We start from the raw sequence: 27947 nt of genomic DNA on the forward strand, positions 1-27947 counted from the left end.
CAGATCTGAAATACTATGACATGGTATGCACAAGCAGTATCCTTCCATCTGTGACTCACCACCTAGAGTCTGTATGTGCCCTGCATCTCAACTACAGAATCATCTGATTCCAGCTTTTCTTTAGCATAAGGTCAGTACAAGATAATCTCTCCTCTGCATCCCCAAATACTCAGATATTGTGTTCCTTGTTGGCACTAATAGTAACTTTTGAAGGCAGAAAAGAGGAACAGAAAGGCAAATGACCAGGGTGAATATTGCCCTGCCTTACTTGAGCTCATGGAAAAGGACCTGCAAGGTCATAGAAAGCAAAGACTGACGCTCCCATAGCTTCCCTGGTAAAGCTGCCCTGGGGCATCAGTCAGTCCTGCTGCCCTGCGAGTGGAGCAGTACTATGCATTGCAGGAGCCCAGACCCATCTCTATTCCCTGAGTGACCCCAGGCAGGCGAGTGTGAGCTGCAAGTGTTCAGCACTGTTAGAGGCAGGTTCAGGTAGTCCCTAGGCAGGCACCAGGTATCAGAGTTTGTTTCTGAAACAGTGGTCCCAGCTGTTACTGCTTTAGCTGCTTCTTGGTTTAATTAGGGGCTAGCAATACTGCCTTCATGAACTGCTGTGGAAGAATGAGCCTGCACTGGGCCATGACTTGGGTCAAGTAGGTTTGCTGCCCTGCTCTGACACAGTCTTTTTTCTGGGTTCTCTGCCCTGTCACTTAGTCCCTCTGTACCTTGGCTCTGAATTGATGAACTAATAACAATGATCCTTTGTTCCTGTTGTAAATGAATGCTGTGCAGATGACAGACAAGGCTGTGAGGCGCTGAGATGCTATGGTAACAGCTGGGTAAGTATCATAGATGAATGAAAATTGCTTTAGCGCTACCATTGTTTGTTGGGAGATGAGATGCCCTATTTCCACTTTCCCAGTGTCCCTTGCATTAAGATGTGCCCATATATTATAAAAAGAAATCTCAATAACATTAAACAGTGCACATAAGAGGCTACATGAATATTGGTAGCAGGTGTCAATGAGCTTAATTAGAAGGGTACTTTCCTCTGAGATTAGGACTCTAAACTAGGGTCTTTTATTAACCCTGCAGCAGTCCACCCTTGCTCAGCATAATGAGCAGGCCATCAATGAAAAAATATTAGATTGTGAAACCAATAATATAACTAGTTCTGATTATAATTGCTGAAATGTGAAGCCATCCTGCAGCAGGGCATATGCAGTTTGTATGATTTAAAGTCATTACTGACTGCTCAGGGCACTTTTCTGCAGACATCTGCCAAACCACAGAGAAAGCAATGAGTTAGCCATGGAACTGCTATTTAGTAAGTGGTTCTTGCTTTTATCCGTGGAGTTTGGCACTGCAGGCTGCTGCAGGCTCACACTTGGCTCACTGGTCTGGTCAGCTGACACAGCAATAAAGCAGGAAAGTTGTCAGATTTCACCACAAAAACGTACATGTGAATGTATCAACATTGATGTCTTCCTACAGGTCCAGTCATTTCAGACAAAAGTGCAAACCCCTCTGCAATTGCATGATTATTTAACCAGGGAAAGTTTTCCCTTGCCCTGCCGGTGGAGGACTGATGTATCTTGAAGCAGAGAGGTTGCTATCCCTTCTAAATCATCCAAATTTTTAATCGATTTTCAGAGTGAGAAATGGTGCTCATCTGGACATACCATGTAATGTTCATTCCACAGCTTCGGCAGTTCGTATTTCCCACTTGTTCTACTTATCCTGGACACGTGCTTGCATATAGCCAAGTAATAGTTGCTGATAGTCTCTTTTTCTCTCATTGGCTTTCCGCCACCAGGGAAAAATATAAAAATCTACATCAGGATGGGAAGGGAACTAATCACTTAACAAGACCTAATTAGCAAGGGATTCTCACAGGGAAGTTTTCCCTGGGTAATAGGTACTCATTTTCAGCTGTGAATACAGGAAGACAGAATAGTTTTAAGAAGCTTAATCAAGTCCTTGCAAAATACTGCTAGCACCCAGTAGCTGAACCGTACTTGAGCAGGGCTTGAGTGGGGAGAGTGAAAAGGAGGTATTTACAAAGAGTACTCAAAAAGCTCGCTAAGTATCTAATTAGACAGATTTCCACTACTGGCTCTCCCAAGACCTGTTTTCTGGTCCTTTGGTAAACACTCAAAAAACAGCTGAGCAGTTTCAGCAGTTGCATTTTCGGGCAAGTTTCTTTCTTCTCCACTTGATAGGCAGGATCCTTCTGGACAGAAAACACTGCTGCAGGAAGCTTCAGGACTGCAACCCGGGAGCGATGGGGAGCAGCCTCCAGTCTGACCAAGGCTGTGGGTAATCCTGAGCACAGCACAGTGTTGGGGAAAGGACAGGAGTCTGCTCTGCTGTCCTGCAGTAGAAATCAATGTATGTATTGCACCTGGAGCATAAATGATGCGACAACTGTGCACAGAGCTTGAAGCTGTTTTGTGTGCTCTAACCCAGGTCTCTAGTATCTGGTCACATCTGTCTAACTTTGCACACCAAAGAGGTTATTTTGGGGTGCAAGGCAAGGGCTACTGAAGGATTTGTCCCCAGCATCTCTTGCCCTCTGTGCTCATCATGCAGGTGCCAGATGCTGCTGTGTACAACAGTGTCTCTGATGCTATAATACAAACCCATTTTCTTTTGAAATATCATAGTCGAAATTGAATTAGCACCAGGACTGCTCCTGTCCTAGCATGGACCACCCTCAAAATGTCAAACAGAGGTGATTGTGAGGCTATACAGTGTCAGGCACAACAGAGCCACCGACCGTAGCCAAACTGTTCATGTTTGCTTACTGATATAACAAGATACCCCACCTTTAAAATATTTTATGTGTGCTTCTACTCCCTGCAGAACAAACCCAGCAGCGTTAGAACTGCAAAAGGCATGTGTGCTCCTGCAGCTCATGACTCTAACCCTCTGAGCGACTTATTCTGTTAGCATGACAAACACATGCTGTAGAGGAACAGCACTAATTATGACCCTGTCACCTTCATCAGCTCCCCACTAATTGTTTTGGCTTTTTTTAATCTCAGAGCTTGGAGATGAAACACGATGTTTGGTTCTGCAAAGGAGTTGAAGAGAAAAGAGAAGAAAGAATTGCATTTTAAAATAGAAGCATCAGGTAGATCTTTCTGTTGGATTTGAAATTCAAATGACAGAAATTATAACTATTTTTTGGCTTATTAAAATAAGGCATGGGAAATTTTTAGAGGACTTTCTGGGACTGCCCATACTGACTCTCAGTCCACTGATCCACCTTGTTTTGTGCTTAGATAATGCTCCCAGTCCAGAAGAAGGGTTCTCTGTGTCATGTCATAAGAAAACTTTCCCAAATCTCTCCAGGCATTGTAAGACAGTTCAAAACCTTGCCAATAATAACTCTCTTTCTAGATTTTGAGGATGAAGGGTGATATCTCCTGGTCATGAACTCTGTGGATCCTGGAAGAACAAGGATTAGGATTCAAGCCTGCAGTCTGCAGGAAAAAAACCCATGTTTTTTGTTCTTTCTACCCCCCAAAACAGCAAGTCAATGGAACAGCATCTGAATTTTCTGCTGGACATTTCTTGAGAGCGATGTGCAGCTGCTGAAGACTATCTAACACCTATGTGCAAGCCAAAGACCAAACACCTCATGAAGTGAAAATCAGTACTAAGATTTATTTAGGCATGACACTCATGTTCAAAAGTCTTCCCAGGTGCCCTGTGGAAAGAACTACATACGAGAACAGTCATTTTGCACAGTGGGCAGATTCTGTTGCTGTACCAAGACCAGAATGTAAACATGCCAGACAGTAGCCATTATATTGACTTTCATGGCTCAGAAATGTTTTGAAAATTAGCTCTAAGATTTGTATGAAATAAGGGAACTCTGAAAACTGTTAGCAAACCTTGCAGGGTATTATTCTACCCAGGGATAGCCCTCGAGGCAGAGATATTTTCAACCACTTGACAATGGCAATGAGAATGTTACTGCCACTGAGAAAGCAGCAATGTTTCCAAAGCAGCCGAGTGTGGTATAAATCAGTCTGCAATAGTGCTCAGCTCATACTGGAAATGTTTACACAGATTGAGGTTGTTTTTATTTTCAGCTGTTCCATGGTTTGCTTATCTGGGAGTTTGTTTCCTTTTTCCCTGGTTGAATCTGCAAAACATTTTATGTCATGTCAAGGCTTTAACTTGTGTTCTGGTTTGTTTTATGCAAGCCTCTAAAAGCTCATTGCAGCTACAGTTGGAGAAAACCATAGATATCACCCAGTTCTCCAAAGAGCTGCTGCAGAAATGTGGAACATTTCTAAGAGCCATACAGCAAGATGTATGTGCAGAGCTTTTGACACCTGCCTTAGCAATGCCACTTTCTCAGCCACCTACAAGCTCCCTCTTATGTGACCACCTTTGTCAGCACAGGTAGGCATGAAAGGTGCTGTTCCACCTTCTCCAGGGCAAGTGGCAAGGCCCAGCAGACGGGATGGAGAAGGTGCCCACCTGACACAGACCCACCATGGGACCTCGTCCACTTCAGCTCTCTGCACCTCTGCTTCTCCTCTAATCTTTTGGCCTGCCTTGATCATTCAGGCTTTAAGTTCCCTGGAAGAGGAGCCTGTCTTTCTGCATCTGCCCACCGCAGCAGCATTTCTGTGGTCCCTGTCATAAGACTTAGTGCAGCACCTTAGTTGTTCCTTACTGTGGGGCAAACTGAATGGGGGGATACATTTCCTCTACAAGTTCATTGGCAAACAAATGTTAATCATGATTTGAAGGTGCCTTGCAAGGCTCCTTACTGACAATCCTTCGTAGCCATTGAGCATTGATTTAATATATAGGCATGCACCCCCACGATGTTGGGGTTTCATTTGCAAAGAGCAGCAGAGCAAAAATACCAGAGCAAGGCATGGCACTCTCCGCCCCCAAGAGATTTAGTGTAGCAAATGACTTAATGACTTAATTGGTATGTTCGGGTCTTGGTACAAACGCTTATATGAAAAAAGTGCTAAGATGCCCACAAAGAAATGAAGCCAACTATATAAATAATGACGAAAGGCATAATTGTAATCCTCCTGCATGAAGCCAATCAGTCTAGGGTCTGATTTCCCGTGGCTGCCTTGAATAATTTCCATGAGCAGTTGCTTCAGTAGCCTATGAAAGAAAATTAGCTTGGTAAGTGAACACAGTTTTATGCAATTGGACATGTTTCTATTTTACCACGTATTATAATCAAGAGGAAATGTTTATCTCTACTGAACTTTGCTTTGCAGAAACCTCTCCTTGAACTTGTAGCAGAGTTACCATTTTCAGAAACACTTCCCTTTAAAAGGAAGATGAAGGTGAGCTAGTATGGATGAAAGAAGAACACATGTTCTTCCCTGTCGATCTCATGGTCTACAGACAGGGTAGCTTTGGCAGCAAGAGGCCCAAAGAAGGTAACATATGAACACATGCTCTGCTAGTTCTGCTGCTCTCAGACTATTTGTTATGTGCAGGACTGAGACTGGTTATTTTTAGCTGTCGCAAGGTATGCAAACAAAGGAATATCAGGATGTTGACTGGGAACCAGGAGAAGTGTCTCTGGATCCAAATGAAGAGGATCAGCCTCTGCTTCATGTGAATTGGGATGGTTTGGAGGCAGAGTCATGCATATACATGATTTGCTCTGCAACTGACGCACAGCAATCAAAAGAAAACTCATTTATATTTTAAAATCCGGACGTTAATTGTCAGCCCACGTTTATCTGTGTGTGTAGGCAGAAGGGAGAACTCTTCACCCAGCTGCATTTGGATGCTGGCTTTTGGGAGGGAAAGAATTGGTCTCAAGCCTAAAGGGAGTTGTTATCTTTCAGGAATCATCTTCCATCTAGCTAAGTGCCTTGCTCAGGCAATGAACTATTTTGTCATGCCTCTGACTTGAAATTCAGATTCACTGGCCTTTCTCGCTCCGGTCACTATCCCAGGCTACTTTGTCTTAAGGTTTTATATTCAATTTTCCAATCTTTAAGTCCCGTCACACACAGATGCATTGCCCTTCCTAGTCCCATGTTAAAGTATAATTCATCCCCTCTCTGTCACACACGTGTGCGCGCACACACACACACACACACTTGCTTCTTCCTCCAGAGACTCAGACTTCCTGCACTATGTAGACAAAGCTGGTTTCACATAGCCATTCTCCTAGGACCTGCATGATGCTGTGTCAGCATCACCTCACACAGCCCAGCTCCAAACCTGTCTGAATCATATTAAACCCCCAGCCCAGGGGCTTGAGTTGTGAGTCAGTAACATGAGTGGGAACTTACAGACCCTGAGAGCAAGGTAGAGATTGAGTCATTCATGATTTACAAACAGAGGAACATTTGGAGATGACGGGAAACTGTGATAACTTGGGGGAAGACTTTGTCAAAGACTGATTACTAGAAAAGCAGGAGAAACAGGGCTGTTCAGAACATCATCTGCACTGTTAGTACAATAAGAGGTTCATTCTGCCTTGGAGTTCAGCCGGTTTTCTGTCTAATTGCAAGAGATGGGTGCATTTTCAAAATGTTTATTAAACATTTAAATCCTTCTGGTTTGGTCAATATTTCAGTGGATTAGCAGAAACATGTACACCCTGGGATCACTGGTGTTTGTAGGTGGCCTTTTAACCTTAGTGAGTTTAAGCTTGTTTTTGTGTCCGAGGACCTGCTTTCTCTCTGAGATGCCATCTGGTGCCAGCAGGCCAGCTAATGTGTCTGCTGTGTGAGCACTCAAGGAACCGCAGTAACTGCCCTGCATTTCTAATCGTATATCCCTTTGCTGATCCAGTCTAATATCCACATGTTAGCACCAGATACGGCAGTGGAAATCTCTCTCTTGCAACATGTCTTGTTCATAATGGGCCTTTTTCTCAGAAAGACTGAAATGTAATTGAGTGAAATCTTCCAGCTGCTTTGATGCATTTCTACCAGGAGGTGCTGGAGATGTCAGCCTTTTCTTTCCCACACCACAGCCAAGCTGTTTGTGGAGGTTTCTTTTCATTTCCAACTCAAAAGTGTAAGGACTGTCCTTCTACTTGCTTGGCATGGCAGATATTGAAAAGAAAAATCAGAACAACATGAAAAATGTATATTAAAATTCTCTGTCTGGGTGAAGTTTCAGCTGGGTGCAGCAGAAATGAAAGGAGGATGATCTCTGTAATGTGGCTCATTAATGAGTGGTGATATCCTTACCTTGTTGTTTTCTTTCTAAAAACAAATCAGAAGTGAATTGTTAAACAAACTGGCAGAATGGGAAGGACAGATGAAGCTCGACACTGAGCAGTCCTGACGCTTACATTGGGACTGTGCTTTACAGGCAGAAAGTTAGGAGCTCTCCTAAATTGAGCAGGTGCTGCCTGGGGAAGCCTTGTACAAGCACTCGCCTTTTATTGATATACTGGCCAGCCACTGTCTTGCATGATTAAACAAAAGAATCTTTAAATCTACAAAGGAGTGAAAAGCAGTCATTCAGGTGCCAGATCTCATCTTTCAGGCTTGTGGAGGGATGCTTGTCTAGGTAATTTTATTTTTTAGCTTGAAAACATTCCTTTCATTTCTGATGGGTAATCCAGAAGTGGGGAAAGAAAACAGCTGTGCGTGGTTTTTTGGCTATCCCAGCCAAACCCAGTACAAATACCAAAAGCAAACTTCCAGGCGAGCAGGGCACTTTCCAGGCACCAGTGAGTTGCTTTTATACAGGGCCTGGCTGGATACACCTCCAGTAAATGAGAAAAAGGGCTTTTGCTATGCACCATTTTTAGTAAAATTGATCCTCCTTCTCAACAAAGATCAAAGAAATCAAATCTGGGTGGGAAGATACTGTGAGTCTTGTTCACTCAGATTAATTCCACTCACCTAATTCCCCAGGGAACCTGGCAGCACCATTTCATCCATATGGAAAATAATGCCTGGTAAAGCCATCTGTTGTTATGTAACTTCACGAATTCGGATGATGGAAGCTAATTCCATATTTCCTATAACTTCTTTTTCATTGCCTTTGGCGGCCAACCAGCAAAGCAAACGGACTGTCCTCTGATTGATTTTCTAAGAATAAACCTATTCTGTCTCTGGCTAAATCCAGTTTAGTGCCCTGAACTGTGAAGCCATCTAGAGGTAAAGGAGGTATACTTCACACTGTCATGATTTTACATGAGAGTGGTAGAGCACCAGTTTTACACACATTTACAACGGCAATGGTGTTTGCCTTTTTGCCAACCTCTCTGCCTATACTGGGCAGCCCCTCTCGGGCAGCACGTCAGCCCTTGGTGCTCTCTCAGGCACCACTGAACTTCCTTTCTCCTCACCTGGTCTTTTGCTGGGCTTGGTCTGGCCAAGCTGGAAGACAAGTGTTTAATTATGTGGTCACATATTTACATTTGTGAATGCGCTAGAGATTTTGCTGATCTTTATTCTTAGGAAATGGCTCCCAAGACCTAGTAACATTACAGTGAGCACCGTAAAATTAACTTTCTAGTCACAGCCTAAACCACAACCTAGACTTTTTTCTCTGGCTTATTGTTGATATTTCGGCAAAATATCTGAGCTGCCTCTTCACATGCTGCTTCCCTCTCCCTGTTGGCTCCTCGCAAATCGATGTGGATCTGTTCAGCACCACAAGCAAGCCTCAGGGGGGAGGGGAAGATTAATTGAAGACTTAATTTTTTCTATTTTCATTTGATTAGCTAAGTGGAAGAGGCACGAGTCCCTGCTTATGTGCTATTGGAGACCTCATGTGGGCCATGAATCACAGCTCCCAGCTGTCACAGTCTGGTTGCATGTCAGGTTAATTATGGTATTGTAGTAAATAGTCTTGCAGGCAGAGCCCATCAATTATAGCCCTCCACATGCGAGCTGCACAACTAATTTTCCATTGCTTACCCAAGACAGGACAAAGATGAGAAAAAGGAGCTCAAGTAAAAGTGGGATGGGTCAGGGGTTTAGAAATGTCTCTGGCAGAAGGGAGAGAGAGGAACAGGTCTGAAGGGTCCAATTCTCCAATGGGCAGCAGCCAGCTGGAGCCAAAGGAGCTGAACTCATTGGCCAGACTGTCTTGGGTACAGTAAATAAATCAAAGTTAGCAAGCAATCGATAAAATGAAATGTACTTGTACAGAGTCTTACAGGAAAGCTAGATAATCCCAAACCTGTGAGCAACCAGCAAATGAGGAAACAGATTTTCCTTCTCCTCAGTTTTGACAGCCTAATGTCAAGTTTTTCTTATTGCCTTGGTACCACAATACTGTCCAGGTCTCGCACTTCCAGACTGCTGCAGATCAAAATTTCTTTTTGCAGCTTAATAATGTTCTATGAGTGCTTTGAACTAGTATTGGCCTAATCGATGCCCAGCTGGGACATCAGACAGCAGAGCAAAGCCATAAACATCACTACTGCACACAGCACATGGTTTTCAAAAACTAGGGCTTTGCTCAGTGCAACATGAATACCAGAAGCCCTTAAATTTCCCCTTCCCCTTTTTGCCACAGGCCCCTCATTCTCACTGTTAGCAAGTTTATGTTGATTTCTTTCTGGTTTTCTTTGTTCTTAATTTTAGAGCCTGATACATCACACAAAATATCTTATTGGTGTTTGCTTAGAGACAGATGGAGGGGCAATGAGAAGATGCAGTGAGGAGTTACCATCAGCTTCCCTTTTGTTATTAATCCTGCAACTAAATCAATTAGTCACTAGCATGTTGCTAGCTTTTGATGAACTTCCTGCTGCACTCAGTCTCCTGAGCTGTGTCTTATGCCTGGGGCTGGCACTTTTAAAGGACACTGCCATTAAATTGAGTACTTCCATCTTCTGTGCATTGCCCAGAATCTTCTGTCCATGTTGGCCTGTGTATCCACTCCAGTGAGTGCTAAACATTTATTTTGGGCCCAGGAGGGAGCACAGGCCAGCCTTGGTTAGCTCAGTCTGATGACTGCAAGCATACATGCACTGTATGCCCATACTATCAGCCATCCCTTCTACAATTCTTTTAAAACACCAACCACTGCAGCTCTCCATACCTTTCTGCCCTTCTGCACTGCAGAGTGCATGAACTGGTCATGCATCCCAGGAAAAAGATTTCCCAACGATTTATTTAAATCTGTCCACCAAGAGACCCTATGTGGTAATGTTTTGCCCCCTGGAATTCCCTCCTGCCTCCTATGTCCATTTGCTTATCCTCCCCATCAGCAGAGGGTACTTCACAGGAAGAGCATTGCAACCATCACTTGAATTCAAATCCTGGGGAGAGGCAATGAGCACATGCAGCCTCCATACCTGACAAAAAGGCAGGGACTCCAGCTGGCGAGAGAAGTCCAGGCTGAGAGCTGCCTAAGGCTTTCTTGGAGATTTGGAGTAATTACAGGGAACATACTTTAAAATGTCAAGCACTGTTAATCTGAAATTCTTCCCAGCTACGGGGAAATGCAAGAAGATACAGCAATAAAAAGGAGTAATGTCAAATCTGGCAACCTGGAAAGGCATCGGCTGACCTGCCTACCTGCCAGACTGACCCTCTGGGCCCTAATCCATAAGCACCATCCAGCCTTCACTAGGGTTGCAGAGGGGCAGGCATTAACATACTGACTTTCAGGGAAGATCTCGGAGTCAGCACTCTTACAAGTCTCTCTCTGCCTCAGTTTCACTTTTCTGTGTGTGTAAGGTCCATAGACCTCAGAAAAAAATCATCTGCAAAAAAGTGAAAGGCCAAAGTGTCCTACTTCCCTCCTCACTCAGAGACATGTGGTTCAACGCAACGGTGAACCGAGCTTCAGATACCAAGCGAAATGGGATGTGATGTACCCATCGTATATCCAGACCAAAAAGAACTTGGGCATTGTGTCTTCCTCACGCTGCAGCCAAGCCTCAGCTACCAGCCTGGTTGTGAAACAAAAAAAGGGAAGGGCAATGCAGAGTGACAGAAGGTACATGTATTGCAAAGCTCCTCGGAGCATTCTGTTTGAAAGACGGTCTTGAAATGTATGAAACTGTCCAGTTCTTGTTACAGCCCTGACAGAATGCAGGGCATGAGGCAAAGCAGAATTGTAGTGAGTGTCAGTACTTGGCAGTTGAGTCTGGTCACAGGGGATAGTCATGGGAGTTTAACTCCCGTGGGCTGGGATGTCTCTTTCTGGACAGTGAGAGCTACCATATCTGTGCTTACAGCATCCAACAACACCAGGAAGTCAGCTGCTTCTCAGACAGCAGATTCCTCTTGCATCCAGGGAATGACATCTGGACCCATACTCGGCCACCCTTCTGCACAGGAGAGGCAAACCAGGTGATCAGCTTGCTCCAGCTGCTGGCTGGCAGGTCTGTAAGGACGGAACTTTTACCTGCAGCTGACACCCTGCACACAGAGCTTTTCAAATCCTTACTCTGGCCTCAAAAAAAACACCTTTGGGTCATGGATTCTCCTGAGGCACACGCAAAGACATACAAAGCTGTTTGTAAAAACAGACCTGGGCATCTGACATTTCAAGGCAAATCCTACATCAATACAATCGGCTGTGGTTAGGGTCTGTGTGCCTCATGGTGTCTGCAGCACCCAATAGCCTGAGAAGGATGCCAGGGGCACGCTCAGCTGCCCTCCTGCTGCCCAGTGTTCCTCTCTCCATGTCAGCTTCTGTGCAAATAAAACCAGCTCTTGGATGGCAACTGCTGGGTAAAAATGCTTTATTTTGCATACATCGCCTCCCTGCTGCTACCAAAAGAATCCATGGTCTTTATAAAAGCTTATTCACACTTTCCACCCTGCAAACCCTTTACCTTATATTTGAAGAAGAATTGGGCTGTCTGAAATGGACAACTGAAGTGGGTGAGTTCTGCAAACACCAGCTGTGGCAGACTGAGTACCTGGAAGGCCTCTCAGACTGTGAACAGACACTGACTTAGTCAGATAGCTGCTTGCTTGTGTTCCAAACTGGCAGGCTTGGCTCTATGTGCTTGTTCCAGCCCAGGCATTTAAAGCAGACAGACCCATGAGACTGCATCTCCCCAGCGCAGTTCCACCCCAGGAGACTGAAGCTCAGGGCCAAAAACACCTAGAGAAGAATACCATTCCTGCGGACGGCCGCCTTTCACCATCCCGGTTCAGGGAACAGCATCTCTACTGATACACAGGCAATCCCAGTTGCACGCACTAAAACCCAGGAGTGCAACACACACCTCCTTTTCAGGAGGAGTTAGCTGGGGTTTGTGAGGTGCTTCAGCTCAATGTTGCCCAGAATGCATAGCAAGAAACTTTTTAAATGGTAGTTATGCAGCAGAGGAGGTGGAGAGGATGTGGTATACACACATCACAAATTTATTTGTTTTTTTCTTTAGCAAAGGTGTTTAGGTGCCCTAATTATGTGAATGCACTTCATATCGCTGTATTCTACCACATTAGTGCGCTTTTGGGAGAACTGTATGTTCCTCAGACAGACACTTAGAGAAAGTCACGTTTGCTGCATTAAGACGACCATGAATTTCAAACTTACACAAATAAATGTTGCAGTTAGGATCCCACATTTATTTTCTTTTATGTGAGAAATCTGAGAACCTATTGATTGGATTTACATATACAGTGGTACATTGTGATTTCAGCAGGTATATTTGCATATGCAATTGAATTAATACCCTCCTATAAATGCAGCGATTACTGTGTGAATCTGGGAATGTATTTGTCTCTGCCTAATAGAATTTTGGGCTTCCTATCTTGCTGAATGAATCTAGCTGCTACAGGTCATATGGAAGCAGTAACTAGATAGTAAGATGGAGGTACATAATTGTATAATGGCAGAATAAGAATGTCTTGTCGAGCAAGAGCCCTGTTTTGGCAGATCCTGCCAATATAGACATTTTGAGACAGTCTGAAAGACAGGGAAGAGACAAGCCAAGCAGGGATGCACGTGAGTACAGCAATAAGCAGGAATAAACAATGGTTATCTGTCATACAAAAAGTCTAAGGCAGCATGTGGAGGAGAGTTGGTCTCTCCCGTCTCCTGTCACAGGAGCTTCCCCACTAAATCTCTTTGTCTTTCTTTCTAACTGCTCTCAGCCCATAATTGTGTCCCTTCCTCGTTTCCAGCTTTGATGAAACTGTGGTTCTTCCTGTTAAAGGCTTTTCTTCAGACACAGAGAAGATGGTCTCAGCATGGAAGGATGGTGGACAATCCTTTTTCATTTATTTAGCAGTGTTGTGGAGCACAAAGCATTGCTGTCCTGGCCACACCATGCTGCTGGTCACAGTACACAGGTATCATAGAAGGTAGTCCTTGTCCCCAAGGGGTTACCTTCTTCCCTGAAAGTCCTTCATCTCTCAGGTTTACTGGCACCCTTGACAAGCCTTGGGTGAGCTGTCAGGTGGCAGAGAAAACGCCCCTCTGGAGAGCATTGCAAACACCTTTGGTGTTTGGCAGGAACAGAGGGTCGCTCCATGTGTCTAAACTTGCAGCAAGTGACTGGTGGGGGTTCCCCCCAGGATTGTATCTTTTCCACTTCCAGCTTTACACAACAGAACAAATTTGCTGCCTCTGCCTTGTTGCATGTTGCCAAGTGATAGCAGTTTTGGAGAAAATAAACACGTAGAAAAATAGACCGTTGAAAGGAGCCCAGAGGAGATGGCAAACTTCATAAAGACAAACCTAATGAGCTGGAAACTGGAAGAAAGGCAAGACTTTGCCAAGTTACAGTTAAAATAATTTCAAATAAACAAGGTCTCTGCACACAAGGGATGAAAGTCGCATGCAGGGAGAAGAGTCTGCCTTATTCCATTGTGCAGCAGGAACTTGAGAAAGATTTTTTCTTCCTTTTTGCTCAGAAGTTTAACTTTTCCGTGAAGTAGCTGTGGGCATTGAGACAAGCAACTGTTGTTTTATCTACTGGAAACCACTATCACCTTTTCCGTCACCTGACTTCTCTGTCCACAAAACATTCAGGCCTGTTACAGCAGAGAATTTATTGGTCTTCTCAGTACTTTTCTGCTTTACACTGCTAGCAACTTTTGGAAGGTTATTTGTCCTTAAGTACTTATAATTCTTCCTCTGCAGGAGCATAATCAGTCATTATTAGCAGCAGTTTCAAGCTCTAATCATAAAGCTGTTACTTCTGTTGAATCCTAACCATGCTAAATATTAATTATGTTTAATCCCCCTGGTATCTGGCAATATTGTGCTGCTATTATTATTAGTATTATTATTATTATCATTATTATCATCATTATCATTATTATTAATGTGACACAGTGAAAAACTAGCACTGTTGTAATCATATCCTTATTTATTTACCATTGCATACATCTCAGTTTCTCTCTCTTGCCACCCTGTGTCACGCTGTCTCTCAGTGCAATGTACCCAAAAGAGCTTCCCATGTATACAGATGAGTGGGAGGACGCCTGGACCAAGGGACAGGGTGGCACTTTTAAGGAAAGAGCCCAGCAGGAAGGCTAGCAGCGCAAGGGAGAGTGCAGGCATGTGGTCCCACACCGCTGCAGCCCCCCAAGTCCTGATGACTGCCTCAAAGAGCAAAGGACTGAGGGCACAGAGTGCCAAGAGCTGGTGGGAGAAAACTCATATCCCTGCTTCACCTTTCTGTCTCTCCTTAATCATCATCTAAATGGTTAGAGCTGAATTCTGACTTAATATCTATGCTCATTTCATGCCAAGATGGGCCTCTAGTCAAGCCAAACCCTCCTGACCCCTCAGACCCTACAGGTCAGTCCAACCTCTATTTCTACACATGTATTGACCTAATAGTCCTTTCTAATGGGAGCATCAATAGTGTTTCCTTCTCCAGACACCTGTCGTGAGAGATGAGAATTGCTGTGATCTCTGAATTGTAAACACCGAGCACAGAGGGTGAAAAAACCTCTTAGTGACTGACCTTGCTTTATAATTTAACACTCACTGTGCAAAACACGGCTATCTGTCACAGCCCCTTCCTGCTTTTTGCTCCATCATGATCTCTGAAGTGAGTTACGAGGAGACTTGGCCGTGAGGGCAGTGTTGACCCTGGGCAATGAGCAGCAGTGCAGATCGATTCCCAGGCACTTTTGGGAGCTGCTGGTCCACGCCTGACCCTCAGCCAGCTGCTCTTCTGTCGAGTATCTCTGATGCTCCAGCAAGTTGCTAAAATATTTAATCAGTATCTGACAGTCGTGCCTCCTTGCTGTTATTTTCATTGCTATAACAATGAAAAGTAATGCAGGAAGTGTACATGGGGATTTTCACATTTATTTTTACAGTAAAACCTGCAATTTCTACCTGAGGCTGAGAAAGAGCAGCCAAGACACACAGAGGTTGGCTCCCATGATTTGGACTTCGTTGCAATATTCAGGAGTCTGGTTTCCCTGCTGAGCAGCAATTCATTTACTATTTGGCAGATATAAGATGAACCACCCGGACCAGAGAAGGAATTTGCTCCTTGGGAATGAGAATACAGCAGCATCTAGCACTGCATTTCATTCACTGTTCAGAAGATAAAGCCACTCTTTGATGGCAGCATCCCTGATAAGCAACGCAGCTGCCTGGGATCCCTCCACCAACTTTCTGGAGCTTCCGGACAGACCCCTCAGCTTCTCCCCCTGCCCTCCTGTGTTTCCCCCAGTGTAAATGAGCCTCTGCAACTGAGAACTCATCAGGCCCTGATAAAACACTTTGGTAAATGGATGTCTCTCTTCCTCCAATTAAGACAGAAGGGGCAACTGCGTCATTTGGGTTATTTTCAGGCTGATGACTTGCTTTTCAAGACAGAAAAAGGTTGGAATTAAGAGGGGCAGTGAAATGTTTGTGTGGGTTATTACCCACAAGGATGGTAGCAGAGCAGGGGTTACTTGTCCACAGTTAGCAAAGATTTAAATCTCTTAGGGTCTGCCAGTGCCGCAGACTCAGGCTGGCCCACTGCACAGGCATGAAGCTTTCCTCCTGCCAGCAGCAGAGGTAAATGTGCAATTACTGCACCCCACAAGGCAGCTGCCCCGCCAGCAGCATGACATGCAGAGGCTGTGCATGATGACACGTGTGCACAGAAATGCACCAGTCACACCGCAGGTGTGCCACCAGTGCTGCAGAGCCAGGCACTGGAGAGTAAATGAAAGCCAGCAAGAAGCTTGCAAGCATCAGCTCCCTTTGTGTGAATTATTATATAGTCTTTGTTATGTGATTATATGGTAGGGTATTTCTTCACCAGAGAAGAAAAAGGCCTCAATCCCAGCACTGTCTAAATTTTGAATGTATAACTTTGAAAGCTTAATCATATTCTTTTCACAATGCCTTATGGTTTATATATATTTGGGTTTTTGTTGCTTTTTTGTATTCACTCATTTTGCTGTCAATTTAAGCTTAATATTATTAAAATTGCTCTGGTTTGCTCTGCTTAAAATTCTCCAGTTACAGTATTTTTTGGAAAGAAGTGCTAAGTCAATTTCTTTCTCCTCTTTTTTATTTGTCTTTAATGACTCATTAGATTAACACCTTTGAAATTGCCAGCAGGAAGTAACAAGCCCACTATCAGGAAAACACTTGCAGAAGCCAGGGGCTGGAAGTTTTGCAGGTTCAGGGCTGTGCATTGGACCGCTGTGCCGGGGAGCTGATCTTTTCTCAGGACATAAATATACTCCAGAGATGTGTGCCGTAATAGCGTTCCTCAGGAGATGTTATGGGGCGCAGGCAAGAGTGGGTTATAGACAGCATCCCACAGCCCCTCTCCTTGCACAGTGAGGGTCCAAGGTGTTTGCTCTCCTTGTAAGGCAATGGGACTGAAACATCACTAGAGGTCCTCCACCTTGCCTATGGGATCTGTGTGGTATTGGCAGGACACAATGGAGCAAATTTGACCTCTGAAGGGAAGACAGGCAGGAGAGAGCAGCAAACATCTGCAGGCAGGGCAGGTGGTGGGGCTGCTGGGATGCTCATTGCCCTCAGCTGGGGTGGGGGGGGGGGGTGGGGGGGCTGCACCAGCTCACCTATAAAAGGTGAGGGGAAAGGATTCCTTCTCTTTCAGGTATGGGCTGGGCTAAGGGCAGAGGTGAGTGCTGTGGCAGTGTGTGGTCTGCAGGGCCAAGGTGGGCATGGGGTCCTGCACCCCCTGGGCTGGGGGCTGGGTGCCTGTTGCTGATCCTCAGCTGGTCACTGGGGTTGCTGGGGATGGGGCACAGGGCCTCCAGCCACCCTTTTGGTGTTTCCCACCTGGTCCTGCTGCCCCTGCCCTTGAGTTCCTCCTGCCCCACGGCCAAAGGCTGCAACTCCTCCAAGGGAGGGCCCAGCTGTGGCCCGGTGGGGTCTGTGCTGCCTGGCTGGGAGCTGTGCTGTGCTGGGGGTCAGCCTCAGCAGTGGTGCAAAGGTGCTCAAAAGCTTTAATCAATGCTAAAAGGGGAAAAAAGAAAAAAGCACCAGGCGCCTTACTGGCAGACAAATACTTCTTTGTCAGGAGGCAAAACTGACTTTGCAGAAATATATAGTTGTATGTGCTGTGGTTTCGGGCCTTATGGAAATGTCTTTTTTCGAAGGGTGAAAATAATAGCGTTCCTCTAATACCAGCTGCTACCTCTTTCTCTGGGGCGTATGGACAAGAACCAGCTCTGGTCTGTGGAAAACATGACAAATGTAAAAAGTCTTTGTTCGTTGCCTCCCTTTCCCTTCACCATGTTTGACAAATCTTGCTAGACTGAAAAGGAGGGAGACAAACCTGTTTACAAGTGAAGGCAGCCCTCGGCTGCAGGACTGAAACCTTACTGAATGCAGAGTGCACAGTCAGAGCTGACCCTGGAGCAGTTACATTGTAGTAGCACCCTGTCCTAGGTGGCAAAGGGACAAGGGTGTCTGAAATTCACCTGTGCAGCTGCCTCTGCTGCACATTGCTGCAGAAAAGAGCAGCTCCCCATAGTATTTGTAAGTGCAGATAAAGAACTTCCTTACTTGCCTGCGCACATGGGGCTGACTCATAATCTCACAGATGATAAAAGCAAAATTTTCCCTGGCATGGGGGGAAAAATGATGTTTTCTTGCATGTGCAAACCATCTCTTTGTCATACCAGGGATTCAGTAAGAAAAACAATCTTTAGGCTGAAATAACAGCAAATTTGTTCCAGTGTTCTGTTAGGGGTAATTTATTGCTTCTCAAAACTTAGTGTCTTTACCGAGTGAGTTAAATATGCGAGTAATATTTGCTGTGTAAAAGGAGTCTGGTACTTCTACTACCCTTCTCTTGTGCAGTTGCTGTCTGTTGCAGAATAAGCATCAGCTGCACTACTGAAGTAGTCAAAATACTTACTACCCTCTGTGCAGCTTCGTACTTGCTTTACCTGAAAGGCAGCCCTGGTAAGAACGATGTAGCTGATAAATATTGTAGTGAATAAAGATGTTGCACTTGGGATGCTGCGTGTTGTTTACAGCAGGCAAAAAAGTTCCCATTCTGTGGCTGACAGTGTTGTTGGCTTTTGGACGTTTTGCCCTCCGGTTCATTAGCATTTAATTAGGCACTACCAGTGCAGCATAATGCTGAAGTGAGTTTTCCTGAGTCACATCCCCCAAACTGCTGCGGAGCAAGAGCTGCTGGAAAAGCTGAGAGTGTTAGCTGTCAGCCTGTCACTCAAATCCATCTCTCCCTGCAGCAGAGCTCAGGGAGGAGTGACAGGCTGGGGTGGGGGGACGGGGACAGCAGGTCTTGGCACTAGTGTCTCTTTGCTGGAGGGGGTGTGGAGCTGGTGTGGGACCTGGCAGTGGGGTGGTACAAGGCATGGGGAGGGGGGAGGTTTGCAGGGGATGCCCAGCACTGGTCCTAGGGGCTAGTGTGGACCTGCTGGGGCTAGCTTCACTGCTGCTCCTGGGAGACTGGTAGTACTCCAGAAAGAAACTTAAGCCACTTAATTGCACGTGTATTCGCATGGCGCCTTGTGAGCTTTACAGCTATGCCGAAATGTAAAACTGTCTCTCTGGCTCAAAAATTAAATATACCTGCATTGTTGGGACTTACTGGAATATATGTGTATTTTGGACTGTTGCAGTGCCTAAAAGGCCACAGATGGCAAGTCACCTAAGCCAGGCACCCTATTCACACTGAACAAAAGCTGGCCTCCGCTACAAAGGACTGCAGGATCTAGCTGTACTTCAGGAGTACCTTAGGGCTCCCTTTAGGATCATTGTTCCTTCCTTATGTCAAACAAACAGGAAAAAAGAGGAGGGAAATGGTTGATGTTCACAGGTGTAGTTTGGTTTCCTCCTTAGCTCAGTACTTTGGGGAATAATTTTATATAGGAATTCTTTACTAATATTAAAGTCCATCAGAGGTTTTTAGTGTAATTGTGGTGTCATTACTCATATTTGTGGAAAATGTCCCACTGTGGATATTTTACGAGGTGATACACTCCCTTTCCACATCAGTGAGTGGTGTGAGAAAAGACTACAGAACAGCATGCGATAGTCCACGCAATAAGCCCTGGACATTTTGAAGTATTTGAAGCATAGGACTTGTCCTTTCTGTCAGCCTGATGTAGCCTTGACTAACTGGATCTCAAATGGTTTCAAGAAGCTGAACTTGACTTTTGCTTGAACTTGGAAAATGGGTATACGTGGAAACATTGGGAAATATATTTCATATGGCATTCATGCCTTTACTTGAGTTGCCTGTTACTTATGCTGGACAGTCCTTCCCTGGCTGATAGCTCAGGCTCCAGGAGAGTTGCTGCCTGTGCTCTAGGCTTTGCGGAAGGGGTGGGTGCCTTCTCCACATCCAGGGGCATCAGCAGAGATGTTGATGCTCTCAGTGAGGCTCTTGCTGTCCATCCACATTCGACTGTCTGCCAGCAGTGAGCCCACCATCGCAGGGTGCCACTGCAGTGCTTTGGGTGAGCAGATACTTGCTGGTGGAAATGCTGCCTAGCTCCCTCCTCCCCATCACGCAGGACTTCAGTTCCTAACTTGGCTGAAAACCTCCTCAGCGAAGTCACTTAGGGTCACTTAGGTTTCCAGGTGATTTATTTCCTCACCACCCCCCTCCATGTCGACTTTCCTGCCGATTGCAGCTCTGGGCTGAGCAGGAATGGAAACAGCACAAGAGCCTCACCACAGAGCAGGCTGATAAGCCCTTCAACACTTAAAACCTGATTACTAACACCGCTCTAACTTAAGCCCATTCGCAAAGCTTTGTTGCCAAACTATGCCTAGCGAAACAACCTTGCTAATTAGCCGCATTGGAAATAGGGTGGAAATAATAGCCCATTTTTCTACGCTTGCACTATTTATGCCACAACAAAAACTATACTTTGCTGGGAGAAATGCTGAGAGTGTGTTATTGTCTGGACTGCGGCTTAGTGTTGTGGTGATAGGAAAAGATGTTTAAGAAGATAAACAGTGGCTCAGGGGCTTGTGGTGATAAAGCCAAGATGCAGACTGAATGGGGTTGGGAGGTGGGGGCTGTGTGTGTCCCTGAGACTCTTCTGACAGTGATAAACATGTTTGCTACCAGGGGAGTCAGAGAGGGAAGGGGAAAGTTGCTCATTGTTTATCCAGGGCTGTAGTTTATTGCTAATTATTTGCCATCTGCATCTTGACTATTCCTGTCTTGCCTAGATGTATTGCTTAATAGCACAAACTCCATTTCAGCATGGAATAAAGGGGCTCAGCTGCAATCATATACAGCCATACATGTAAGGTAGATTGGAGGTGAGCAATTAGTCACAGCCATGAGTTACATATTTCAACTCCAGACCGATTTGTTGTGTGAACAGTTTCCAGCTGACAGAGTTCAGCTCCTCATCCTTTTCTAGAATGATATGCTTTTTTTTACCTCTGAAGCCTCTGTGTGGTAAAATTTCCCTTTCCCTTCTAAAAAAGAAAAATCCTCATCTCCCATAGGTATATAAACCAGGTTCTGACTATGACTGCAAGATTGAGGTGCATTATTATGTGAAATAGGGCTGATCCTAGAAAAAATGTGGGTCCTGCTGTTTTCCCCACACCATTACTGAGCAAGTGACTCAAGGGACTGTCTGGCAGAGCAGAAGGCAGGCAAAGGTGCATTGCTGCTCTGAGAGTGGGATGTCAGCTTTGTAGAAGGGGGGAGGCAGGAGCAGGCTTTGCCCCCAGAGTGTGAGGCTGAGCTGGCTGTGGATGCCTTTTGGACACTGCTTGAGCAGCAAGAGCTTGGCAGTAAACTTGGAGCCACTTCTGAGACCCTGGCTGAAGCTAGTCCTGCCAAGCAGCAGCTCCTCAGGGCAGGCAGTGGCAACACCGCAGGGTCCAGTGGGTGCCTCAGGAAAGGGGAAATATCCACTACAGATCCCTCGCTGCAAACTGAATGCTTAGGAGCACAGAAATGGGCAATTTGGAGGGAGTCTCTGCATCCAGAAGCCATCAAGATGAGAAATGCCCAACAAGCAAAAGAAAGATTGCAATAGGAACTGCAAAGGCACATGGAAGTAGTGCCAAGGATGTTTCGTCATGTAGAGAAATGTCCTTGTTTGCCTCAAATTTTGCACTTAATGAGAGCACTGACTTCTGAAGAGTATTTTTTCTTCTGGAGAACAGCTGAGTCTCTTGTTTCAAGAGAGTAAATTGGGATGATATGCATCTCATTTAATAATTAAGCACTGTTGTGGTTTAACCCCAGCTGGCAACTAAGCCCCACACAGCAGTTTGCTCACTCCCCCCAGTGAGATGTGGGAGAGAATCAGAAGGGTAAAAGTGAGAAAACTCATGGGTTCAGTTAAAGACAATTTAATAGGTAAAGCAAAAAGCTGTGCATGCAAGCAAAGGAAAACAAGGAATTCATTCACTCCTTCCCATGGGCAGGCAGATGTTCAGTCATCTTCTGGAAAGCAGGGCTCTGTCATGTGTAATGGTTACTTAGGAAGATGAACACCATCACGCTGAATGTCTTCCCCTGGTCTTTATTGCTGAGCATGATGTGACATGGTCTGGAATATTCCTTGGGTGAGTTGGGGTCAGCTGTCCCAGCTGCATCCCTTCCCAAATTCTTGCTCACCCTCAGCCTATGTGCTGGCAGGGTAGTCTGAGGAGCAGAAAAGGCTTTGACTCTGTTGAAGCACTGCTCAGCAATAACAAAAACATCCCTGTATTATCAACACTGTTTTCAGCACAAATCCAAAACCTAGCCCCATACAAGCTCATATGGAAAAAATTAACTCTATCCCAGTCAAAACCAGCACAGGTACTGTAGCAGTTCCTAAGTGAACCTACCTTTTTTCCCTTTCCTCGTCAGCACCCACTGCTCTGCAAATCTGTTAATTCCTGAGCTGCAGAAAGCCTGCTTGCCCTGAGGAAGGCTGCATTTGCCAAACTGCTTGCATGCAGAAAGAAAATAGCAAGAGACAAGGGAAATTTTTTGTTTGAGTTTTAGGTGATCCTTTGGGGAGGAATCAAGGCCACTGCTTTAGAGCAAAGTGCTAAAATCCTTAGTAACTACCTCATATGAATTTATGAGGGGAAATAAGAAAGGTGAAGGAAAGGCTACTTTGAAATTTTACTTCCCTAAATATCATGCCTCGGAGCATTGCTGCTGCCCCTAGCATTGGTGAATGCTGGCATAAGGGGGAGCTCATTTCTTTGTCTAGATGCATTAGAGATTTTTCACTTCATAGCCTGGAGAAATGCAGACTAGCTCCAGGTTGGCAAGTGGATCCCTGATGTGAAAAGAGATGTCGGGGTGCAAATGGACAAGGGCAATTAGGCTGTCACAGTTGAGAGCTGTGCATGCCTGCAAACTGGTCCAGAGGGGTGTAAAGGACTTGAAACTTGTAGGAATTTCTGCAGCCTTGTCTTCTCTCTCAGGGCTTGCCATGGCAATGCAACCCATGCCTGACTGGAATTCCTAACACATTATGTGGCCATGCTGCTGGAGTGCGAGAGGCGTTTTGCCTTTGCAGCCTGGCGTGAGGCATGCTCCTCTCCCACGCTCTGTCCCCTCCAGTACCATAGCAGTGCGTGTAGAAATGCCTCTCCTGCAGGAGAACAACAATGTAATTTGTCCCAGAGGCTCCTGTATGAGCCCAGCTTCACAAGCAAATGCACGTGATCCATTCTGTCACACCACAGTTTTGCCAGATTTTCTGTCACCCCCAGTAATGCCTTTGGGTTCAAACCAGGGTAGCAGACCCTGCTGGCACTGCCAGAAGAGCAGAGAGCATAGTAAGACTCAGCCTCATGATCTTTCTGTCCTCATCCTTGCTACTTGCGTCTTCCCCAATGCAACTTGGACTGATTCTTAATTGTGGGAGTATCTTGTGTTTTCTGGCTTGACAGTTACTGAGTGGATTGGAGCTGGGTAGAAGCTCCCTGAAGTGGTCTTCTCTTTAACTGAATCTATACTTCATGACAGCTTTTCATAATTTTGTAATTGCAGTCAGCATGTTTATTTACCTAAGTAGGGGCTGTAATTACAGTTAATTAAAATGTATAATTAGTTAATTAGGATCCATAATGTGGACTGAAAAATAGGCTGTATGAGTGAGCTTCAAGGCAGATGTTTTTGGTTAACAGCACTGGCCATGACTTTGTGTCCCTCTGTTGTGGACGGGAAGAAAGTCATTCTGAGTATACAGTCAGGGAGTGAGTACCGGAAAAATGATGCTGCTGGCTTGTGGAAATGCTCCCCCCCCCCCCCCCCCCCCCCCAAGAAGAAAATTGGGTTTAGTAGCCTCTGACTTGAATGCCTTGCAAGGCAAGGCTGGCAGGAATATCTGCCTACTACTAGATAACACCTTTTTCTTGCTGAGTGAGAAGCTGCTGAGCTGAACAATGACAGATTTACATGGAATACTGTCAAGTTAACTGCGCAGAAAAAGTGGAAGCTCCCCTTGAGTGCACGGAGTTAATTTTATCGGGTGTTTAGCAGGCTCTAATGAGAACCAAGAGACCTATATATCTTTGCAGGTGGATAACTTTCTGGCAGGACCTTGATTGCAACTGGATTTTATACCTTATAGACCCAAAGCCCTGCCAAGGATGTATCCCCAGGGAAGGACACAATGTAAAAAAGGTTCTGCAAAGCTCTTAGGTCTTTAGAAAGAACCTGAAATGGAAAATTCTGCTGCTCCTGGCATGGACTTCAGTGACTTCCCTGGGAGCTGAAGAGTAGAGCAGAGAGTGATTTTTGGGCAGCTGTAGATAAGGCTGTGTCCTGCAGATGCACCTAGGAGCATCTTTGTGAATGCTGCAGAGGGAGAGGAGAGTGAGGTGGCACAGTCTGGCTTTAGAGAGCCCTGCTGCCCGCAAATGGGCAATACTGTCTTCTTTAGAAATGCTGATGTTCCAAACAAGCTTATGTTAGCTATTTCTAGAGGAAAACAGAAACTGCACCTGTTTTACTAGTGTAGACTGTTCAACAGCTGGGATGAAATCCTGGGAGAAACAACACCAACTCGGCCTCTGTAGAACAGAGCAAAGGCAGGAGAGCAGGGGAAGAGGTTCACTAAAAGCATCTGCTGGAACTGCAGGCTCTGAAAGCTGATGAAGATTTTGCTGACCCTTGCCTCTTCCATGTCCCTTGGGGACAATAGAAGCTAATGGGGTGGAAGACTATGTGCCGGAAGGCTGAGGGCTCTGCAGGTCAGGTGGATGCCTTGCTGCTGAATTTGTTTAGGCTGTGGCGTTCCCCGGAGGGGGAAAGCATGTAGGCTGTGGAGACTGCAAAATATCTGTCTGCCTGCAAAAGCATGCAAGTGGTGGCATGAGCAGAGCTGCTTTCCCTGGCCTGAGCCGGCTGAGTAAACTTCCCCTGACACCCTGCTTTGGGAGCACCTTCAGGCTGCAGGAGTGTGTGTCTCATGGTCACTGCAAGGATTGCCTTCACCTTTCCCTCTTTTGCTTCCAGTAGGTCTGATTCAATGAGTACTGGAGTTGCTCTTCCTGTTTTTCCATCTTCATGGCATGGCTTTGCTACAAAGGTGCAACTTACAGGCAGGGCTGGAGCATCTCTTCTCAAAAAAAAAAGGCAAGTCTGTAAAGCTTTGGACCCACTGTTACTAGAACAAGCAGTCAGCACCATGTGGAATACACAGTGAATAACCCAAACTCACACTCAGCCCGCAGATACAATGGCAAAAGTAAACATGCTCTTGGTAGCAAGAAAAAGCCTTTTGCAAAGCTACACTGAACAAACACAAACACACGCATGTCATCTGCTTCTGGTGCTGAGGAATTGTCTGTAGTCACAGTATGGGAAAAGGACTGCCAGGAAAGGGGTCACTGCCAGCATGTAACTGCAGTGTGCTTTGCAGAGTAAAAAAAAGAAAGGAAAGAAAGGGAGAATAAGAAGAGTCATTCACAATGGGACTGCTTTGGAAAGACTAAAATCTGCTTATTGGTATGATGTTCTAAATTTCTGATGGCTGTTGACTGGAGAAGTTGTGTTAATTAAACTCCAGTTAACTGGTAAAGGGCACGTTAGCCTAATGACATGGAACTGTGGCATCTCTTACACCCAGAAAGATGTTTTAGCCTGTTGCAGCCCACAAATGCAGTTGGCACAGAGGGTGCTTGAGAGGGTGGGCAGCTGTGAACAAAGATTCACTGAATCTTTGTGCCCCTTCGTGCCCCACAGAGACATCCAATGCTGCTGGGCCAGAGACCTTCCTCTATGCCTGCAATTTTCCCCTAGTCCCAAAGCCCACAAGCACAGAGCAAGTTTGTTCCCCTTTTTTTGTTCATTATTCAGAACACATTTTGATTCAACTCTTCAGCTTTGCTTCTTTAGGCACTTAAATACAGTTATCGTGGGGGTACACTGGATGCTAAGCATGCTTGGAAATCCAGTGCTTCGGTATATGGTTCAACAGCTATTATTGCAGTCCGTCTGTCCATTGCTCGAGCTATGCAGCAACCTGCAGTGCCTGCTGACCATCCCAGTGCACACAGGGGGTGTAGAGGTCTTTCCTATACAGTGGCCTCTCCTACTGCCCAGAGCTGCTTGTACTGTCAAGTGCTTGGGTCCATCTTTAAGCATCGAAGGGTGGAACTTAGGATGTCTGAAAACAGTAAAGAGTTGAGTAATGACGTGGAAGGAACTGGAAATGGAGGCATGCAGCTCCTGCTGCTGTGGGATTTGCATCACGTTACTGCACTCTCCAAGTTTGTGAAGGGGCATCTCTTCCCCTGTTAAAGCAACAGCAGGGAAAATAGAGCCAGGATAAGTGATTTAAACAAATACTAAATACTCCCTTACCTCCCCAAACAATTGAGCTTCAGGAGGAAATTAAGCTATTTACAAATCCTGATCCAATTCAGGAGATAATTTTGGCTGCAGAAAAAAGTTCATGTATTTAGCGAGCAATGTTTGCAGGGAGTGAGGGGCTCTCAGTGGGTAAGAATAGAAGTGCAAGCAAGCTTGTCCCGGGAGAGGCAGAAGATGTCAATAGCCTTGATACCTCATTGGAATAATGGGTCATTCATACTGAAGACAATGGATTCAGCCTGGAAAAGAAGGGGTGGGACAGTCTCCCCTAAGCCTGGTGTAGCTTGTTTAACTGAGTAAAATGAAGGCTGAGAGGAGAAATGATTGCAGGTTATAAGTGCACTTGGAGGAAGAACAAAGTCCATAGAGCGAAAAACTCCTTGAAAGAAAAAGCTATGCAGACCCAAGTACACTCCAGTATAAAGTGTATGTGAGAAGAAAATTAGGATGCTATGGACCAGCAGAACTCTAATGCTCTGCTACAGATTGCTAACTTGGAGTCTTGAGAGTCAGAAAGCTGGCAATTTAAAGATGGTATTTGATAAAGGCATGAGGACGATAATATGCTGATTAGCAGAGATAAGGCAGTACTGTACCTGAGCATACAGAAAGTGCTTTTCAGTCAAAAGTTTCTGAAAGTCCTGTGTTGACCAGGGTGTGAGCAAGAACATTTTGTCACACCCATATCTGTTTTTTCTATACCTCAGCCAGGCATGTCTGCAACCCAAGAGGCAATCTATTACAAGCCTGAACTCTGGTCAGCACGAATAAACAGTGTAGTGTCACATGCTGGAAAGCATTTAAGGGAAGGGGTCTTCTCTGCATTTTGTGATCATGCAGTGAAAGGCACACCAACGCAGGCAGGATTCCCATGGCTGCAACAGGTTCTGCAGGATTCAAAGAGCCTGAATTACAGCATGCACAGGAGAAGGGGGTGGGGGGCAGAGGGGGAGTATATGCAATCCTAGTACCTGCAGACAGTATGTTTAAGGATCTGTTAGGTTCCAGGTAAGTTTATCTGATTGTTTAACTGTACTCTCATGGGATAGTAGCATATGTCCAACTGCACAACCTCATCCTGCTTCCTCATGGCTCTTAGTGCCATTTTATGAAGGGGATTACAGTAGGATTAAAGTTTAGCTAATAGTGTTCTTGATTGCTCTCGGATAGCTGCTCTGTAGGGAACTTTCACATATCTGGGCTTCCTCTTCAGTGTCTTCTGCAAACCTTGGCAGGGCAGAACAGAAAGTGAGTATTGCATATATTTCCCCTGGTGTAGCTCAGGTCAGTCAAAGTCTAAGAAATTGCTGAAAACTTCGGAGTTGGGGTGTTTTCTGGTTTTGGTTTTTCTTTTTTTTTTTTTTTTTTAATGGGGGAAGGAGTTGTATAGAACAGGTTCAGCTCCCTGCTGCAAGCAAGATGGTAATGCCGTGCTGCAGCAGGCGAGACCTGGCAGCCCTTTAGCCAACATTACATCAGCTAGTGACTTCATCTGGACTGCCAGAAGAGAGCAAGTGGACGCTGTATTTAACAGCACGAGTGGCAGGCTGCCTGTCTCAGCCAGGCTGCAGCCGCTGGCTGGGATGCGAGGCCAGCCCGGGTCACAGCTTGTCTCTGCCCAGGCTCCTCCTGGTCCTCTCTCTGTCATCTTCAGTGGCAAATTGCTACAGCTTGCAGATGGAAATTGTTGTGATGCTGGGCTGTTTCCCTGTGACAGTAAGGGACTGTAAGAAATTGTCCCTGATGTGCCTTGCTGAGCCAAACTGAGCACAGG

General features: G+C 45.5%; 1 protein-coding gene across 1 annotated transcript in view; it reads right to left on the minus strand.

Moving 5' to 3' along the window:
* The window catches only part of ZW10 (zw10 kinetochore protein), a 563481-nt gene that overhangs the window by 508210 nt on the left and 27324 nt on the right, over window positions 1–27947 (minus strand). The gene's annotated exons all lie outside the window — the stretch shown is intronic.

The sequence above is a fragment of the Accipiter gentilis genome, chromosome 5 (assembly GCF_929443795.1).
Source record: "Accipiter gentilis chromosome 5, bAccGen1.1, whole genome shotgun sequence".
NCBI lineage: Eukaryota > Metazoa > Chordata > Aves > Accipitriformes > Accipitridae > Astur > Astur gentilis.